At 46.1% G+C, this 19,373-nt stretch overlaps 1 long non-coding RNA gene across 1 annotated transcript; it reads right to left on the bottom strand.

Moving 5' to 3' along the window:
* Positions 1 to 270: 270 nt before the first annotated feature.
* Positions 271 to 672, bottom strand: LOC142872941 (uncharacterized). The gene is made up of 3 exons (XR_012921041.1): positions 655 to 672; positions 445 to 517; positions 271 to 358 (listed from the first exon to the last, which is right to left on the bottom strand). It is a non-coding gene; the product is annotated as an uncharacterized LOC142872941 (long non-coding RNA).
* Between the last annotated feature and the right edge of the window lie 18,701 nt (positions 673 to 19,373).

Genomic DNA, 19,373 nt, shown 5'->3' with positions numbered 1-19,373 from the left:
CGGGACACAATTGTTTTCACCACACACTTTACGGCCACTGTGTTTCAGGAGTAAATCTGTGGTCTCTTTCCACCCAAAGAACAACTGAGGTCCAAATCTCCTTCTTTGCTTTTGAGACTGAACAACAAGGAGAGGCCTCTCTTTAGGGTCTCTGGGAGCTGCAAGGAACAAGAAGGAAGAGGTTTGTGAGCAGGAAGGAGGTGAGTGTGCCACGCTGTGGCTAAGCTGCTGGTACAGAGATACACGGCCGAGTCCCCCTGCTCCGCGGGCCGGATCTTCAGAGTGGAGAACGATCCCTCGGGCCTCTCTGCAGAGATCCGCTCACCAATCAGCTTTGATTGCTCTGCTACACCTTTGTCTTGGAAGTAAATCAGAAACTGTGGGCCCTGCCCTAGAGTGTGTCGGTACCAATAAAGGAAGTCATGGCCAGAAATTGGATCACACCTAAGAGTTACATTCTGTCCTTTCTCTGCGACCTTGTGTCTGGGGGACTGGGAGACTCCAGCACCTGCATGATCTGTGAAGACAGAAGTTGGGAACAGAATGAGGGAAGCAATTGTTGTCATCTCTCTCTCTCTCTCTCAAACACACACACACACACACACACACGTACACAGGTACACAATGAAACTGCTTGATGTTCTGGGGACTCACCTGTCCCCAGGAGACAGAGGGCCACCCAGCAGAGGAGCCTGAAGCCCATGCTGGGTTGGGGCGGAATGGGAGGGTTTCCAGGTCAGGGCCACTGTGAGCAGGAGCAGAGGAGGAGGGACGTCCTTGTTAGCACATGGCAGTTCCCACAGTGATGTCACTTCCTCTCTCAATCCCCATGACCTCAGGAACACAGGATACATAATACAACATATTTGGACGACTGATGTAAATATGCATATTCTTCTTTTAAACAAAGTCAGTGCATGGGTCCTAGCATCAAAGATTTCTTCTACCACTGACCACCTTAAGACAATTATGGAACGAAAGTATTCAGTTTACTATGTTGTTCCACCCTATTTAAAGTAAAATCAATGTTGTTTTCCTTAAAGCCATGTGTTGTCATCTGAATAGGTTAAGGAGTCACATTAATTATGAATTAAACCTGCCTGGGTAGAAGGAGCCAGGAGGAGACAGAGCTCTTTGGGGCACAACAAACTTTGGGGAAGTTGATCGATGCTGGGCAGGAAGGAGACTGTTATCTGGATTATTTTCAATTATTTTCCTGTTGTTAGAAGACACTGGGACCTGCGATATCGTGGTACTCACCAAGTATGAGAGGAAGAATTGTCAGAGGTGTCTTCCTAAAGGCATATTCTGGTCACTAGTAAAAAATGTCCTGGGAAATTGCCTGTACAACATCCGAAACATGTGTCGTCTCTTTAGCCCTCTCTGGTCTTTCCTGTTGGGGCCAGTTCTACGCATGGGGAGAAGCTTCTCTGCAGCACTGTATTCTCAACAACATCGTGGAAATGCAGGGCTAGGCCCTCGCTCTGATGATTTCATTTGGGTTTATCACAAGCACACTGAGCTGATGAGCTATAATGAAATGAAGCATATTTCTCAGACTGTGGAACCCAAAGGGAGACCAGATAACTTGCTTTAGCTGTAATGGAACTGGGTCCAGGAGATAGCTAGAGATGAGATGACCTCCTAGTGCTTGATCTGGACCCCTCTGACCAGGGGTCCTGATGTCCCTGTAACTCCAGCAGGACAGAAGCTCATGAAGAAGGAGGTACAAGCAGAAGAAAGAGTCCTGCTTTTCAGCAGAAGGGAGATGGCAGCCACAGTCTTAAAAGTAAAGTTAGTAACCAGGGCTTGGAAAATCTTGAGCAGAGACATCAGACTTGTGTCTACATTCACCTGGGAAGATATCCCCCAGGGGAGGAACCTGGGGAACCATGGCAGGTTGAAACAGGTCTGTGATCTTGGTCTGGGAGAATCCATTCTACACTAGATTGTGTTGAGTCAGCTTAGTGAAGGCAATGAACTACACTTCCAAGAATGCCTTTTCTTTGTTGTTCTGGGTTACTGCTGGGGAAGGAAGCATTTGTGTGAAATTAGGAATATCCAGATAGAACAATCACAATTACACGTGGAAGGTCATTGTGGTCAGAGAGTGAGTTGCAGTGAAGGAGAGATACAGATGTGTCCAACAAACCAAGGGAGTTCTCTGCCTTCTGCACTCTGTGTCTAGTTGATCGTCCCAAATGTTAGCCATCAGTAGCCAGGCAACCCCCAGGTACTTAGCTGTGAACCCACAAAGGTGACCTGACACAGAGGCAACAGCATCCCCAGAAATGAGTTTCCTTAGACTTTTCCTACACTCCCTGGCCAAGGTCCCACTGGGTGGCCTGACGTGCTCTGATCCTCTCATGGCCCTGACACTCCAGCCTGTCCTGCACCAGAGCCCCAAGAGCCCTGGCTGATGACTGTCTCTGTGACCTTCTGACTTCTCCCTTCCAGACCTCCTCTTCCTCAGCTCCTCCTACATTTCCATAAGGTCTAATTCCCTTCTGTGCTAAATCCCTTCTTCCCATCAACTTTTATGGAAATATAATTCCATGAACTTCCTATCAGTTTTGTTAATAGAAACATAATGGATTTTTGGAACCAGCAATGGTTCTCAGGAAAAAAAACTGTATGGATGGATTTCTGGAATGGTTCTCTCAGCTGTCCAGATTTATTGTGGAGGATGTGCTTGAAATGGCAAGCGGACATCTGGGGACATCTGATGCTGCAACCACAAATGGATGCTCAGAAGCAGATCTGGGCCCCTGGGATAGACATTCCCCAACAAATCCCTGAACCACCTATGTCCAGTGATCAAAGGGACAGTATTTCTTATAATTAATGCAGGATTTCTTTTTTTTTTTTTTGAGACAGAGTCTCACTTTGTTGTCCAGGCTAGAGTGAGTGCCGTGGCGTCAGCCTAGCTCACAGCAACCTCAAACTCCTGGGCTCAAGCGATCCTACTGCCTCAGCCTCCCCAGTATCTGGGACTACAGGCATGTGCCACCATGCCCGGCTAATTTTTTATATATATATCAGTTGGCCAATTAATTTCTTTCTATTTATAGTAGAGACGGGGTCTTGCTCTTGCTCTTGCTCTTGCTCAGGCTGGTTTTGAACTCCTGACCTTGAGCAATCTGCCCGCCTCGGCCTCCCAGAGAGCTAGGATTACAGGCGTGAGCCACAGCGCCCGGCCCAGGATTTCTTTTAGCATAAAGTGAGATGTAGGGTGTTCCTGTTACTGGTTCGTCCGCCCATTCACTATGAAATCACCAATCCCTCACCCATTCTCTATGAAAAGGGTGTTTGCAACTTGCCAGACACTGTTCTTGATAAATGCACAGGCGGAGCCTTGTTTCTCATGGAGTTTAACATCTAGTAGGGTAGAAAATGAACAAAAAGAGTATCTGGAAAATTCTAACTGTTCTAAAGTCTACTGACTAATGGGCACATGATAGCATGAAAGCTTGTGAGAGGGAAACTCACCTCAGCTGGGAGGTGAGGGGAAGCTTCCCTCCGGGTGGGGTGGGCGGTGATTTGGCTGAGATCTGAAGCTCAGGTAGGAATTTGCCTCTACAGAAGGGAAGGCTCCATACCCAGGGCAGAGGAAAGGGCCTTTGAGGCCCTGTGATGGGAAGGAGGGAGGCGCAGGTGAGGGTTTGTGCAGCCTGGCTGGAGGAGGGGGCAGAAGTGGGGAAGGAGAGACCCAGCAGGGCCTCCCGGGGTGATGTCCCATATGGGAAAGGGGGGCTGCAGCAGAAGCCATGTGAGGGCTGGGCAGGGGCAGAACCCTACACGGAGAGCCACGTGACACCCAGGTGGAGACAGGGATCTACCTGTGGCTGGAACACAAATCATGTCCCATCCTGGAGGCCTCAGTCTCAGGCTAATGACTAGGACAGTCAGAGCCAGGGGAGCCCCATCCCCACCCCAGTGGGACAGCTGAACAGAAAGATGAGACAACCACAAGGGAGACACGTCTGTGCCTGAGGCCTGGGATCAGTCCAGCCTGGCTGGGACTTCCTGCAGGTGCACCTGGCACAGACCCAGGCTCGCACTGCACGGGCCCCTCGGGGCTCCAGGGTCCTGGTACTGAGAACCTGCCGAGGGCATCGCTGAGTTCTGGGAATGCGGAGCCTCCCCTGCCTTTATGTGTAGCGAGGAGGCTGCCGTGTAGCGCTGTGTATTCACTGCTGGCACAGAAGTACGCAGATGTCTGGGAGGGGGTAGCCGACTCCATCGTGAGGGAGAAGGTCTCTGTACTTGATCTAGAGACATTGTAGCCTTCAGGGATATCTCCCCTGGCAGTGGTACCAGCAGCAACTGAGTAATGGATCAGCCTCAGCCCCAGCCCAGGGTCTTGTCGATACCAGTACATGGAGTCATGGTTCGTATCCTGGGTGCACATCAGCGTCATGTTCTGTCCTGTCTTCAGGATCTGGAATCTTGGGGTCTGGGTGACACCAGCAGTCACTGAACCTGCAGAGAAGAATGAAGATGGCGCTGCAGCCCCAAGGAAAGGTCTTGCTCCGGGTCTTGAAGTCAAGGCAAGAGCCCTGCCCGGTACTCACCTGCCCACAGGAGGCAAAAGGCCACACAGCCCAGGAGACTGGCAGTCATGGCAGGTGTCAGGCAGGACAGCGGGGACTTCTGGGTCTGTGCAGTGATGAAAGAGGAACGGGGCTCTCGAGGGAGTTATTCTGAGACCTCATTTTTCCTGCCTGGGCCCCAGAGCCTTCCTGCCAGGAGGGGCCACGCCCCCCTCCCCAGTGGGTCAAATAAACAATAAATTCGCAAGTCAACAGCTCAGGATGGGAAGAATGCATTTGTCTGAACTGACACAGCCTTACAAGATTTCTAGATTTTTTTTGTAAATAGTTTGCACCTATGTATATTTTATTGCTATGATGATGTAGTTCCTCATTAATACACTGGTTTAATTATCTAAATCTTTCTGTAGTCTAGAATCCTGGTGCAAATCCTTGTAACTTCTGTGTCCGAAATAGTCCTTGAGTATCCTTCTCTAATTTGCTTAATTGACCACAATTGCATTAAAATCCTCCACCTACATGCCACGATGGAGTGCCAGTTTAAAAACAAATATCCTCCACCTACAATAATTCTCTTTAGTATCCAGTTTCCAAATCCTAGGAGAAGGTTCATAAAAATTTAAGGAATTATTTTGCTGTTTCTTGTCAATTCACTGACAGATGGGACACCTGCCAAACATAGCTAGACCACCTTCCTGTCTACCCCAGAGCATGTGCTTCCTGTGTTTGCAGAGAGAGCCCAGCAGGTAGAGTTCCCTGGGTGACTGCCCAGTGCTGTAGAGCAGCTATTAGCACAAAGGCATCCTGATGTGTGACCGCCTTGGGGAGTGGTGGCAGACTTCAAGGTAAGGAAGAAGGCTCTGCTTTTATTTGAGACATTGTATTTCTTGAGGACTATCCCCTTGTTCAGTATACATAACATTAATTAAGAGCTAAAAAGCAATTTAGAAAGTGTATCCTGTTGGGCAGAGCCCAGCAAATAGATAGACCCCACACTTGCTTTAACACTTTGTTCTCATGATCTTCAAATTCTTAACAATGTTGAAAAAAGGACCTCCCAGGCACTTATGTACCTGGTCCTGGGTCTGTGATTGTGAGTGTCAGATGCTACATACCTCTCATGTGTTGGTTTCCTTTTAGTACACGGTGACTGGGGTCCAGGTCACTCAGCCTCTGTATGGTTAGGAGATAAGGACACAGAAATTAAAGTGAGACCAAAGAGTCACCTTGTGCTGTACCCTACAAGCTGGTGTCTAGCAATCTCCACAAGGGGGTCCACATCTGTGCCCAGAGCTCCCCTGGTGCAGGAGACAGAGGGACACACAGCACAGCAGCCTGGTGCCAGGGCAGGGCCACAACAAAAAGGGGACTTTCTAGATAGACACTCATGTTTTATGGTTTGGGCACTTAGGGTCAAGGGAAACACAACTTTGTCCCAGTGTGGTACCACCTCTTGGTGAAATCACCGTTGCCCGTGCTTTGCTGGGCTCCAGCCCACTCCATGGGTGGCCATGGAGACCAGCTGCATGTTGTCGGACGGGAACACAAAAAGTACTTTGTAGAGATGATTAATTTTTGTTAAAATGTCCGTTAATGAAAAAAAATGAATAAATACATTGTGGAGAAACAGCATGTACAAGCTTGAAAGACCTGTGACAGTCATTTCATGACAGCATTCATCTTTAGACCAGGTGCCTTGAAAGTTTTCAAACATTTCTTAAATCATAAAGCTATGCAGGAGCACCTCGCCCCTTGACTATGTGGCTGTGTACTGTAAAGGAAGTGTTTTCCACAGGTAGAAGTTTTAAATTTCCTTTAAAAAGATGCCTGAGCAGCACCACTCTACAGTGGTAACAGTCATACCACTGCTTGTCCAGGGTGAAAGGAGGCATGGCAACAGGCTGGGGGAACTTTCCAGGTGGTAAAAATGATCTACACCATAATAGAGCTGAGGATTCCATGAGTATCTGCATCTATAGTGCTCAAAAATCACTGACCATTTAAAATGTGTCATATTTACTTAACATAATCCATATATCAGTAAAGTTGGTTTTGAAATGTCTGATGAGGGATGTGTACCACATTCTCTAATTTCATCAAATGAATCGTCGGGCAAACATGTTTTCATTTCTGTGACTTCTGAGTCCTCAACCTAAGATTTCCTGGAAAAATGTGTTTGTAACTGCATTTGCACAGTGGGCATGGTGGGTGAGGCTGAGATTAGCAAAGAAGGAAATCAAAAGATCTAGATTTCTACTTTATGCTAAATATTTTATGATCATTAAATTTTGTTTACAACTCCATAAGATGAATGGTATTAGTTGCATTTTATACATAAAAAACCTAAACCTAACCTGTCAAGAGCTGGCCTTGGGCCTTGACCAGCTGGGGTTAGGATGGGGATCAGAGCTTGGTATCCTGGTGCCCAGTCAGAGTCTTGCCCCACTTCACTGTCTCCAGGGTAAACTGATCTCTGTCTCTTTCTTACCAGAGCCAGTAGGACTGAAAGGGATGCATACGGGTCCCTGGCTCAGCGCTGGGGGCTCCTGTAGTAGCACCCTAGAGTTCTGAGGTTCCCATGTCCCTAGCAGTGGCATTGGCCTGTGATGTCACTGCTCTCCCTGGTGGTGTTCTCCCTGCAGGCCACCTCTGGCTCTGATGCACATCTTCCCACGCCTGGTTCCTGGTGGTTCCTGTGGTTCCCTGAAGCATCACGCAGCCACAGCGCCTCCAAGTGTCCAGCAGTGCATAGTCCCATGGATTCACCCATCAACCTGATGTGCTCAAGATGGTCCAGACCTCAACCCCTACCTTCTCACACTCCATCTACACTTCCCAGAGGGGGCAATTTAGGGCTGATCTTTAAATTCACCCTTAGCCAGTGGAGGCAAAAGGACACATCAACCAGCATTGTGATTACAAAAGGAATAGTGGCTATAACACCATACTTAGCATGCTAAGATGGAAGCCAGGAGCCAGAATTAGGCGGGCCACAGAACTAAACAGTGTGGCTACATCCAGGTGATCCAGCCTGGAAACACCACAATCCACAGCTCCTCCTTGTTAATCAGATTCCACATCCTTTTGCATTTTGTATTTAAATTCATTATTGCCAAATTTAACTAGTGCACTTTAGAAAATGGATTTTTAGATTTTACAGATTTACTTCCAATTTACAAAAGCTGAAAATAAACAACTTTGTCAGCTATAATTGAGGCAGAATCAGTGCATCTAACATTTGTTACACTACCCGGAAGTGTCCACAAGCTCTAAACGATAAATACTTAGTGATTAGTAATCTTCATCACATAAACAATAGTTGGTGATTAATAATATTCCAGGACTCTATATATGTGAGCATTAACTTACTCAGTTCAATACAAGAAAGAGTCACAGATTGTATAGCTTTTTCTATCAAAACAAGGGAAAGAGAGATACAATGGAGTACCAGGCAATGCCAGGATAAGAAGCTAAGAGGAAGGCAGGTGCGAGCCCGTCCTTGACAGGTGAGCAGTGTCCGGCCCTGTCTGGGGAGAAGAAGGCGCCTTCCATCCCATGGAAGCATCCAGGGCAAAGGCAGAGGATGCAAAAGCCTGCAGACTTTGGGAAATGTCCAAGAGCTGCTTGTTCACAGAAGATAACTGGCTCAGGGTGGGGCAGTAAGTGCTGGAAAGGGAGCCCAGGGAGGCAGAATTCAGCTTGGGGAAACCTGGAGAGATTCTGCCTAGTTACCATCAGGGCTAAAATGACCTTCTCTGTTTGGGAATTACCAAACTATAATCCTGGGTGACAAGATTGGAGCCAGAAGTCAAGAAAGAAGACATCAGAATCAGCTCCAGGGCTCTCACGCCAGGCTCCTGGCTGCTTAGTGATGTCTCCTCTGGGACTGGCCCCAGGTGTGGCCAGTTGCTCCAAGGCCTTCCTTCCTGTTTCCTGGATATTGGAGACTTTGCGAGATTATGTAGCAAGGAACACTATTTTCATCATCTGCCAGCTCTGCCCTTATTTTCAACAGCCTTTAGTCACATTCTCTCTCCTCAAATTTCCCAAATAAATATCTCTTTCTCCCTAGACTATCTAAATCAAACAATTGTGATTCTACCTTCTATACTACACATTTATCAAAACTCTAGAGCCCGAAATGCCATTTCCTTCCCTAAAGAGTAGGGTGCCAGCCACTGTACCACTGTAGTACACAGCGTCTGGCCACACAAGTAGCACCGTCCTCTGACCAGACCTTCTCGCCCCACTTCCCCCAAGCCCGTGGCAGAAAAGCCCCAGGCTGCATGTTCCCCTGTCCTGAAATTGTTTTGTTTTCCTCTCCTGCAGGCCTGAGGTTGTCACAGATACGTCAGGGCTGAGGTTCCTCCAGGCTGGGGCAGGGAGGTTTGTGCACAGAGCGCTGGTGGCTCTGCAGGGCTGTGGAAGCTGCTGGCGCAGAGATACAGGGCCGAGTCCCCCAGCTCCAAGGCGCTCAGGTTCAGCTCAGAGCGATAGTCACGGAACTGGTGACCCGAGAATCGGGCAGGAAAGTTTCCTTTTTCTAACTCTTGCCCTCCATAATACTGAATGAGGAACTGGGGGCCCTGACCCAGGGCCTGCTGGTACCAGGACACCTGGTCGTGCCCAGAGACAGGGAAACACTTCAGTGTCACTTGCTGTCCTCTTGCTTTGATCAGGTGTCCTGGAGTTTGGGTGACTCCAGCCTCTGCCGGGCCTGTGGAGAAGCAGATGGAGACTGAGCACAGGAGACAGCCTGGTGGTGCCTCCCCAAGGTCAGGTGCAGGATGCAGGGGTCGCCAAGCTCAGAATGGAGAAGCTGCCCTGTCCCCAGGGCTCACCTGTCCCCAGGAGGCAAAGCATCGCCCAGTGGAGGAGCCTGGAGCCCATGGCACAACGGGGCAGGCAGCACTGTGTCCCCATGCTCAGGGTGTGGGCCTCTTGGGGAAGAGCTGAGTCTGGGCTCCCTTCTCCTGATTGGAGGACTATCTGTGATGTCACAGCCCTGGGTCACCCCTGAAGGCTTCCTGAGGTCCAGAGCTCCCTGATCTGCAGAGCAGGGGCGGGGTGAGGGCAGCTGCTCCTCCGCCCACTGCCCCAGCACCCAGGCTGCCCCCTCCCCTTCCACCTCCCCCAGCTACTGGGGCAGTGCTCCACGCTGGACTCACACCTGCCCATCAGCTGAGAGTGAGGAGCCTGGGCCACCCCTCCTGTCCCAGCTCTGCCTGGCTGAGCTCATGTCATCATTGATATTGGATTCATACCAAGGTCTCTGGTTGTATTTTCCTTTCCCAGGGCATGTTCCCAGGCCCTCCCCTGAGTAGCCAGTGAGGCGGACTCACCACGATTTAGTCCATCTGATCAGGTCTAAGTTGACCTGGCTGCGCGTCAATCATCAGCAGTACAGAATCCCCAGAATCCATTCTGCTGCTTTATCAGCTCCCAGCACAGAACAGCCAACTGGGACTTACCAAAGGCCGTGCTGTGTGCAGCACTCTGGAGAGTTTGTGTTTGTCCCTTCAGGTGCACCCTGCTCTCAGAGGCTGACCCAGCGACCATTCTAACCGCCTCCTTCTTCTGTCCCTCCATTGGCCCTGTCTTGTTGGAGACCATGGCAGGAGAGCAGAGGGTTGTTGAGTAACCAACTGTCCTGACTTGCAAAATCTACTCTCCCAACTCCCTTCTTGCTGGATTACATATCAGAGTGGCTAAGGTAGCCACACAGAAGCCTGAGTACTTTGCTGCTTAGATATTTCTCTCTCCAGGTATGCTAGTTCATTACTCATAATTCTTGCAAACCATAATTCCTTAGCACCAGGATATGGTTCAACCATGGATTCTTGTGCTTTAAAACAAGTGTGGCCTTTCTCCAGTCCCCAATTCCTATTCCTCATTTCCATCTGAGACGTCATCAGAATTGCCTTAGCCATCCATATTTCTACCAGCATCCTGGTCACAGCCACTTAAGTAATCTCTAAGACTCCAGCTTTCCCTACAGCTCCCCTCTTTTTAGCCCTTGCCAGAATCGCCTGTATTGCTCTGTTCACAGCAGTGCAGAGTCTGTTCTAGCCTCTTCCTCCTATTTTTTCCAGCCTCTCCCCATTGCTTAAGTCCAAAGCTGCCCCCACATTTTCAGGTGTTTGTTACAGGAACAACTTCATTCTCAATATCAGTTTTATGTCTTGGTTTATTTTCTCTGCTATAGCAGAATTGTACAGACTGAGTAATTTATAAAGAAACGAGCTTTATTTATTTTGCTCACAGTTCTATAGACTGTGGAGTCCAAGATCACATGGGTTGGCGGCCTCCATGGCAGAAGGAAGGGACAACAATTCCATGAGACAGATAGAACATGGGGCTGAACTCATCCTGTTTATCCAGAGCCCAGTGCGTTGACAGTTGACTCACTCCCTTAGAAAGGGCTTGAATCCATTCAAGACGACAGATCCCTCATAACCGAATCACCTCTTAAACATCTCACCTTTCATTTCCATTACATTGGCAATTAAATTTTAAGATGAGTTTTGTTGGGACATTTAAACCATAGCATATACACCTACACTGTGAATCAGTAATTCCACTATTAGATCTATACCTAAGAAATACGAATGCATTTTTCCACGAAGAATTATACAAGAATGTTCAGAACAACTTTATTCATAATGGTTGAAGACAGGACTAATCCAGATATCCATCAATAGGAGAATGAATAAACAAGTTTCAGCATATGTGCAATGGAATAGTACTCACCAATAGGAACAAATGAACTGCTGATACAACATGAACATAGCTCAAAATATTAATTTTGGAGGAAAATAAATTGGTAAAAATGTACTGTATGATTCCATTTATATGAAGTTCAAGAATTAACAAAACTAATCAAAGTTGATGTAAATCAAAAAATTAGTTACCTCTGGGAGAGAAATTGATTGGAAAGGAACTGATGAAACTTTCTTGAGTCGTGGAAATGTCCATTACTGTGGTGTCAGTTGTGGTTGCATCGTGTATGTATTTGTCAAAATTTACCAAGCTGTCCGTGTGTTGAGTGTTTTACTCTCTGTTGATTGGATCTTCATAAGAAATATTACTCAAAAGTAAATAAATGAATTACTTAAAAGATGGGAGTCACATGCAAATATACATGTCTATTCCATATAGTCCAATGTAGAAATTATTCACATAAAAATAAAGACAGAAATACTCATATATCTACATAAAATATGGAAAAGTGAGAAATGTTCAGTGCCTTAAATAGACAACATACAAATTTGACATCAAAATAAGCTGGACTAACAAGTGTTCCCCCAAACAACTGAAGATCAATGTCTGAGAGAAAGCTCTAGAAAAAAAAAACTTAGAAAAAATATTCATATGCTGTTGAAGTCATTGCAAGAAACATGAACTGCTATATGTTTCATAATTTGGGAAAGCAGGCTTTCATGTGTCCACAATTTGCCCTTCATTTTGCCCCTTAGCCGATTGGCCAATGGATAAATTGGTTTTTGTCTGCTCCCCCTTTGTGAGTGGGGTTCTGGTTGAACTGGCGTTCTCCCACTGACAGCCTCACAGGGGTGCTCATGGCCCGGCTTAGACACATGGGGTTCACTGCACATGGGGTTTGTGCATCCTTTGAAACCCAGCTGTGGATTTCCTAGTTTTAACAGCTAATGAATCCCAAGTTAAGACACCTTGCCCCGGATGTGGACTTCTATCTGCAGGTGCCAAAGACGGATACAAGCTGGAGAAAATGAAATGTCTACCCAGTGTTATCCTGTAAAGTTACACACACACACACACACACACACACACAAATTGAGGAGCTTGTGGATGGTAATCTAAGTCAGAGTAATACTAAGAATTAGGTTCCTTCCTTAAATTATACTCAGATGATTCAAATACACTGTTCTATGCACACAAATACTTCAGAGAGACTTAGTTTACAGCCTTTTTTTTAAAAAAAAATAATTCTACAAGCTGATAATCTTCAGGCCTAATGGCATTCTTTGGTCCATCTGCTAACATTTCCCATAAGTGGCTCCTTTACTTGTGTGTTTTGTAACTTGTTACCAAGACTTTTTCAATCTGAATACATGCTTAGTATCCAATGGGCAAAAAACAAAGGTGGCTTAATGTAATAATTCTAGACTTGTAGAATCCCAAAGCAGTTCAGATGATTTCTGCCTTAGTCTTTCCAGAAAATAAAATAAAATATAAATTTCATGTTGCAAGCTATAGGAAGCTTTCTCTCATTTACACAGTTACCAAGATATTGCAACTTGAGCAAAAAAACATTGTATTCTTTGAGTTCACACACGGCAGTGTTGGACCTCAACTCACACTAAGGTTCATGCAGCACGAGGAACCTCAGACTGAAACCCCATTGCTGAAAGTCTGGGAAGAGCTTCAGAAAGGGCTGCTTTCTCTCCTTGTCGAGACAGGGGCCTCAAGAGGGAGTGTCCACCTCCAGCCTGTGGCTTCCCTGCCAGTGCAGAGAGCAACTGCTCAGGGCTGAGGATGGGCTGGCACAGAAGCACAGAGAGATCTGCTTGATGAGGGTCAACTCCAGTGTCCGGGCAATGCTCTATCTTGTTTTGACAAACATTGTGTCCTCACGAGACATCTCCTTCACTAGGGTTGCTGACACTACTGGATGACGCATCAGCCTTGGCCTCTCTCCTGAATCTTGGAGATAGAGAACATTGAATAACGATTCCTAATGTGAGAACATTCCAGGATCACCTTTTTCCCTGTCTGTGTAATGTGGTATCTTGATGTCTGGGTGATTCTAGCACCCATGGGTCACGTTGGAGAGACAGACATAAAGCAGAAGACAAGAATTAAGAGGAGGTGGAATCTGCAGAGGAAAGGAAAGGAAAAGCTGTCAGCCAGGATTCTGCAAACCTGTGACAGGGTTTCCCAGGGGAGCCCAGAACGCATCTGCTCCCAGGAGACACTGGGTCACATAGAAGAGCCTGAGGTTCATGGCAGGGCCAGGTGAGGACTGGGCTCTCCCAGCTAAACGCTCTGATCCTCAGGACTGTGCACAGGGCTCTCAGGCTGCTCTCTAGGGGAGGGGGGCTGTGATGTCACCTCCTGCCCCTCCAGACTCTCCCTGGCCCAGGTCCCTTGTGACTGGGCTCAGGCAGGACCCCCTCCTCTCACGGAGGCCATGGCTTAGCGCAGCCCCAGGGAGGATGGGGCAGCAGCCATGTGCTGGGCTTTGGGTCCCACGCTCCCCTGAGGCAGCTGCTCCTCTGTCTGCACCTGCCCCTCACAGCAAGGCTGTCCTGACACACTCTTCAACTGTGGCTCTCTTTAAAGTTGACAGGGACCTCCCAGCACTTACATGGCTACAGGAAGCCTAGCAGTAACTGATAACTTCAACTTCTGCATAATACTGGATCCAAGCCCACATTTTTCTTAACCCTTCCCCCCGCCCCCACCCCTACCCCCAGGCTGCTGCCTCAGACTCTCTCCTGAGTCCCTCAGATCCCAGGGGACCACAGTGCCATCTTTTGGCCAGTAAATAGAGTTTCATCCTTGCTCCTTATGAGTATGGAGAAATGCTGGGAAGTATCCCCTTAGTCAGCTCAGAGAGCATTCCAGAAATACTATCCTGAAAGTATTCTGATCAACTTTCTTTTCTTTTTTTTCTGACCAACTTTCTTAAGCAATCTCAACACTAGTTCTAACTCCGAGTATTTCTTTGAGTTACCATGCTTAATACCCCACCTCATTATAATGAATTCCTCTCACATACCTGGAAGGTAAAGTCAACCTAAGAATTTTCCCTTAAAATTATCTTCGAAAGGGAGAGAATTAGAATGAGAAGAATAGAAGAAAATAATATTTAGTCTAAAATAACAATGAATCACAGAGGTTGAAATTTAAAGAGGTTATTTTGTCTCCATTATCATTAAAGATAAACAAAATGCTCTCCAAAATAACAGTCAATGTTATTCTACAATATAGATGAGCAAAACACAGGGCCAATAATGAGATGACTTTCAAGAGGAGGAATGGGTTTAATGAAAATAAAATTTATATATAAATTCTACAATGTCTTATAAGGCAATGAGCGCTCAAGGAGGGAGCAGTATCTAATGGGAAAATTGGGATGTGGACTCAGGGTTGGCAGAGGGTGATTGACAGGAAATGAATAATGTGTACAACATGGATCTGCTGATCTGAGCAGCAGGGAGGGAGGAGGTGATTCTGGAAGAGGCAGAGGGCTGGTGGGAGATGGGGACACACTGGTACAACATAGTAGCGTCAGGAAGTAGGATCTGCCTGGGCACTATGGGCTGGGTTATACAACTTTCCTTTCCACCGTCTTCTGTGACAGCCCAGATGAACCACTTCCACTCCAAGGATTTGCTCCTGCATCCCTCACTCCACCCTGAATTAGACTTGCTCCTAGTATTTGGTCCTCCTCAGGTTCCCAGGGACCCACTCCCTGCCCCTTCATGGTTGAGCACCATCCAATGGAGAACTAATGTCCCCTCCTTTGAACTCCCACAGTAATTGGCTTAGGCCTCTCTCAGCACTTGATCACATGCCCGATAGCCCCATGCCTTTCAGGTCTACTGGACCTAAAGTTAGGTGTGGGCAACGAACCTTAAACAATGTAAGGGTGTAATGTAACTGCTCTAAAAATGATTGCTATTTATTTTGCTGCCTCGGTTTATATCTGAACAGATGAGATGCATAATTGAAATGCTATCTTTATGTAATTTAACCAAGAAAATCTTTCCAAGTGCCATAAACAATGCAACCATAAAGAAAGTGTTCTCCTAATTGGTGAGATTGTAAAATAAAAGAGAAAGGAAAGAAAAGTTTGTGAAATATTTGAAAGGGACCTCAGAAACCCACTATCTCTCACACAAACATCATTCTATGGCCTCCCTTTACCTTAGGGACAGAAAGAGCCACGCCTATGCCCTGCACCTGGAGCAAAGTCCTGCTGCAGCCTGCAGGAGCCAGCGAGGAGGAGCTGGGAGGTCCTGTCCCCAGAGCAGGTGGTGCTCTCCTGGTCAGGATGACCTCCAGGTCTGAGATAGAGAGGTCCAGCATTATATTTTAGAGAGGACATTTAAGATGAGTGAGATCCTTTTGATACATCAGTCACAAACAGATCCAGGGTGATTACTAACTGATCTGGGGGCTGCCTAGTTTCCAGAGAAAATTAGTCCTTGCCCCAGAAAAACTTTATGGCTGCAAATTGGCTGACAGCCAGAAGTACTGCTTTTGCCATCTCTTTAACTAGAGACGCCAGCATCTGCACATTCGATGCAAAGAAAGGTAATTTGCTAATAAAGAATGAGCTTGATGTGAACTTTAGTCAAGTCCGAAATAGTTGTCACTTCTCAGGAATGGAGTACTCAGTGGAGACGCAGACCCACACAGCAAGAGAACTGGGGCATCGGGTAGGATAAGGGTCAGTTGAGGCTCCCTTAGATCATGGCTTCTAGGAACAAGAGAGAGTCCACAAAACAGGACAACATGTTTGATACTATGTTCTAGAAAACTCCCAGGGCAACAGGAATAGATGGGGCTTCAGGAGAAAGAATGTTCCTGAGGAAGCAGCCTCAGACCTTCCAGAGATCAGATGCCATCAACATATGCAAGAGAAGAGGCACGTTCTCTGACAGTGACTGAACATTTTGTGTTCGTGAGAAGCAACCTCTGAGGCCCACAGACGACCGCCTCTCCCGGCCCTGTCGGCCCAGCTAAGACAGAAACACTATTTCTTCTGCAGCCTCTTCTATTTCTGCTATTTTCTGCTTCACACTGGAAGTTTTCTGCTTTGGATTGTGAAGCTGACTCTGAGGACTTCTAGAAGCCAACGTGCCATGAATCGTTTGCACCTTGCAAATTTACAGTCACGGTGTTTCAGGAGTGAATCTGTGGTCTCTTTCCACCCACAGGACAGCTGAGCTCCAAATCTTCTTCTTCCCGTGGGAAGTAAAGGGCAAAGAGAGGCTCCTCTTTAAGGTCTCCGGGAGCTGCAGGGAGAGAGAAGGGGGAGGTTTGTGAGCAGGAAGGAGGTGACTGTGCCACGCTGTGGCTAAGCTACTGGCACAGAGATATGTGGCCGAGTCCTCCTGCTCCGCGGGGTGGATCTTCAGAGTGGAGAACGATCCCTCGGGCCTCTCTGCAGAGAACCGATCACTACGCAGCCCTGATTTGTCTCCTTCCTCTTCACGTTGGAAGTAAATCAGAAACTCCAGGCCCTTCTCTGGGGTCTGTCGGTACCAGTAAAGGCTTATATGACCAGAAATTGGATCACAGCTGAGAGTTACATTCTGTCCTCTCTCTGTGACCTTGTGTCTGGGGGACTGGGAGACTCCAGCACCTGCGTGATCTGTGGAGACAGAAGTTGGGAACAGAATGAGGAAAGCAATTGCGGTCATATCACACACACACACACACACACACACACACACACACACACACACACGTGTACACACAGGTACACAATGAAACTGCCTGGTGTTCTGGGGACTCACTTGTCCCCAGGAGACAGAGGGCCACCCAGCAGAGGAGCCTGGAGCCCATGACAGCATCAGAGCTGGATGGGAGGTTACCAGGTCAGGGTCACTATGAGCAGGAGCAGAGGAGGAGGGACGTCCTTGTCCCCACATGGCAGTTCCCACAGTGATGTCACTTCCTCTCCCAATCCCCATGACCTCAGGAACACAGCATTTATATTAGCACATACTTGGATGATTGATTTAAATATTCATAAGCTCCTTTTTATTAAAATCAGGGCATGGGCCATCGCTTTCGGCTCCAGTGCTGTGTGGGTACAGAGGTCTCACACTACATGCCTGAGTTTATCTTCTTACCCAGCCATCGCTCCCCTGTCTGCTGGCCGTGTTCATTAAGAATGATGCATGTTAATGGTGTCTCCAATCCAAGACCCCAAAGGGTGAGTTCGTTGTCTCTCTGCAAGTCAGGGTTTCCTGTGGCTTCCCTATTTCTGCCTCCTCCTTGTCCCAGTCACTCGTGCTCAATGGGACTGTCGTGTTAAATGGGTTTTCTCACATCTTGCATCTCACAACCGCCTTCTGACATCATTTCTCATGGCTGTTAAGTACAATTTTGAAAAGATACCTTCCTGGCAACTCACAGGCTTGGGTTGTTTGTTTTCTTTTACCCTCCTAACAGTATTTTTTTCAGCAATCTCATTTTAAATGAATGAGGACTATAATTCTGAGTAATGGTTATTTTTGACCATTTTCTTGATTTTTACTATTGCTGTTGGTATATTCCTCTGGCAGATACTTATCTTTCTTTTTTGAAGACTTTAATTTTTTTTTTTTTTTTTTGTAATTTGCCTTCTACAATTTCACTCTGACATGATGATTTGTCTTACTTGGGATTCATTTGAATTCTTGAAAATGAGGATTTAGGTCCTTAAACATCTCTGAAAAATTCTCACCTCCCATATCATAAATATCACCTCATGTCATTCTCCCTATTTTCCACTTTTGAATCATCAATTATATGTAAGAAAAATGGAAAATTTTGAAAAAACAGTATCTGTATTCTAATAAACTAGAAACCTCCATATTTTTCCCCTATTCCTCAACTTCTTTTTCATATTTCACATTTAATTTTCTGTGCTGCCTCCTAGGTAATTTCTTCAGATCTATCTCTGCCATCACTAGAAGCTTCTATGAACTTCTAATCTTCTAATTTTCACTGTGTTTCCCATGATTATATTAATCATATCTCGATATCCTATTTAATGATTTTATAAAAGTAACCTGATCGTTTTGACAGTTTCTGTTTCCTTGTTCAGATTTCAATTCTTTCTGGTATTCATTTAAATGTAATTTTCAAACTTTCATATCTTATCATGTCAAAATTTCTCATATTTGGGATGTCCACTTCACATGCTTCTTGTCTCTGCTCACTTTTGCTCTTTGGCTTTTGTTTTAATATTCTGAATAGTGGGAGTATGTTTGTCTGATATTAATCTGTGGAATTTGGGAGAGGCCTGGACTGATAGCATAGAACATCAAGAATCTACACCTTTTATAAGCATCTCAAGTCCAACTCCCAATGTCATGGACCTAAGAACTTTCTGCTGGATTCTGGGCTACCAAATACACCCACAGTTTAGATTTCTAAGATCTGCAAATGCTTTCAAGATAGTCCCAAGAAAGGTTTCAGAATAGAATTCAGATTTTCTAATTCTCTTTAATCATATACTTTCTACATGGTTCATGAGATCATGTAGATGTGAGATTTTCTTCCCCTTCTTCCAGTGGGAAATTCTGTGTGTGTTTGTGTGTGTATGTATACAACCCCAAAATTCCCAAATCTATAAACATCCCTGCTTTTTTCCTTCTATTTCCAACACAAAACTTCAAGAAATACCCTAGATGTGAGAATTATAATTGCAGATTTCATGCTCATTTAGGTTAAAGAGCATGCCATAATTCAAATTGGAAACTTACATACCAACAGACAAAACGGCTTGTACAAATGAAGTCTTCTAGGCTCATTCAATAAGTAAATGCTCTTTCATAAACCCATAGCAGATCATCTCAGGCACGGAGAGACTCGTTAGCTCTCATCCATTCTACTCCCTGGACTGGGTAACTGGGAACTAAAGTATGAAAAATCCTAGAACCCAAAGTCCTAGCAACAAAGACTTTCTACCATTGGCCAATTTAATGCTATTATGGAACAAAAGTACTCAGTTTACTATTTAGTTCCAACTTAAAGTAAAATGAATATTCTTAACTTTGAAATCAGGTGTTCCCTTTTGAATAGACTAAGAAGTCACATTAATCATGAATTAAACCT

This window comes from Microcebus murinus, chromosome 9 (genome assembly GCF_040939455.1).
Source record: "Microcebus murinus isolate Inina chromosome 9, M.murinus_Inina_mat1.0, whole genome shotgun sequence".
NCBI classification, from domain to species: domain Eukaryota; kingdom Metazoa; phylum Chordata; class Mammalia; order Primates; family Cheirogaleidae; genus Microcebus; species Microcebus murinus.
The sequence above is the reverse complement of the archived record's forward strand: the minus strand, read 5'-3'. Positions and strand labels throughout refer to the sequence as shown.